Genomic DNA, 1791 nt, shown 5'->3' on the forward strand with positions numbered 1-1791 from the left:
ATGATAAACTATATATTAATCCAATTCACAGGTAAAATTGGAGAGGGAATATTATGATACTTTTGATGCAAATAAGATTTGTACAAAAAGGTTAGAAATAAAAGTTAAAACTCAATTTCCCTTTATCAATACATATACTATAGTAACACCTCTTATCTACCAGTTGATCTAAAAACTACAACTACTACAGTGAGTCCTTCAGTTCATATTAAAAGGACAAACAAGAGAATAAGATCATATTTCAATGAAGAACTAACCAACTGGGAGTATATACTAGCAGCACTGGCCACATTGACTGTTCTAATTACAGTTACTGCTATTATACTATTGTCATTATTAATGTTTGGTGTAGCTAATAATTCAAAGTCATCATTTTCTCCCTTTATCATAAAAACATCAAATCATTCAACAAATAACATTGGGAAGGATACATCAGGGCCTAATTGTACCTGCACCAATACTAATAATAGTGAGTGTATGTGTTTATATATTATATTTATATACTCTATGTAGATATAAACACTTCAAGTTTAACAGTAAGTACTGTATGTACACCCTATCAGTAATGGGGATATGTCAGTGACATTATTTTAGAGATATACCATATAGCGGAATTTATTGACGAAGGTTTTATTTTGACGAGTTGACAATTTAAAATAAAACGTCGAATTTAATAGCAGTCAAAAATTTTGTACTTTGTGCCACATGTACGCGAAGGGCACTATTCGTCAAATTAAAACTTGCCAACCGGAGAAATTTACTGTTTTCGTCAAATTTTTTACTGTCAATAAATCCCGCTATACGGTATGCCATGTACACTGTGTAATGGGTAGCTTTATTGGGCACATGTCACACTGTAGGGCATCTTTTTTTCGAGGGCTATATATTCTGCAGATTTCACAGATTTTGTTGCTATTCCTGAAAATAAATTCCTCAAATTAATTGTTTATGGGTGTGGAAAACTCGAATTCGGGATAAAATTGCGAAATTTAATACAGCAAATTATAAATCAGCTAAATGGTATCAAACTCAGTTGGGATATAATATATATCCCTCAAAAAAGGTGCTTTACTGTATGTTGTGTAATCGGTTCATATATGTTATTCAATGTTATTAGGCAATAAAGGAGTCAGTATTATTTATAAGGAAAGGAATAAACACACTGATACAAAATAGAGTGAGTCATTATTTTGGAATTAATATTATTATTTTATTTAGAATATGTCAACCAGTGATGTATTGAAACAGCTCAATGATTATATGTATCAGGTTGAGATTATTAATGAATCATCACTTTCATTGATTCCTGAGTCTAATAAACCAAGAATGCCTACACTAACTGGATTAAACTTAACATCTAATATCATTGTGAACAGAAGTGAAGGATGTACTGTAGAAATTACTCCAGTTTGTACGACATTTTCTGCACAATGTGGAAATAGTGGAATACCTTTCATTAAGGTTTTAAAATAGTTTTTGTTAGTTATTTTTATTTTGTTTTTGTAGGACAATAAGATAATGGTGGCTTATTCATGTAATGCTACACCAAAATTAAATACTTCTTCTGTTGTCGGAGTTATTAGAAAGCTGTATGATCCAGATCTTCAGTTCCAATGTACTTGTTATGCTATTAGTGGAATGGGGTCTTGTGATACTATCATTCATCGTTGTCCTTATAAAGAAGCAGTTCCAGCTCTGGCAGCAACATTTACTGATATTTTTTCAAATTAGTTTATAAATATTATTTTAATGTATGTATCATATAGTCAGTTTATCTATGCAGTTTATCAA

The 1791-nt window shown here is 30.8% G+C and overlaps 1 protein-coding gene across 1 annotated transcript in view; it reads left to right on the plus strand.

Annotated features, from left to right (window-relative positions):
• LOC109584162 (uncharacterized) overlaps positions 1 to 1791 on the plus strand; it is a 7565-nt gene that overhangs the window by 1104 nt on the left and 4670 nt on the right. The gene's annotated exons all lie outside the window — the stretch shown is intronic.

The sequence above is a fragment of the Amphimedon queenslandica genome, unplaced genomic scaffold (assembly GCF_000090795.2).
Source record: "Amphimedon queenslandica unplaced genomic scaffold, v1.1 AMPQUscaffold_13516, whole genome shotgun sequence".
Lineage (NCBI taxonomy): Eukaryota > Metazoa > Porifera > Demospongiae > Haplosclerida > Niphatidae > Amphimedon > Amphimedon queenslandica.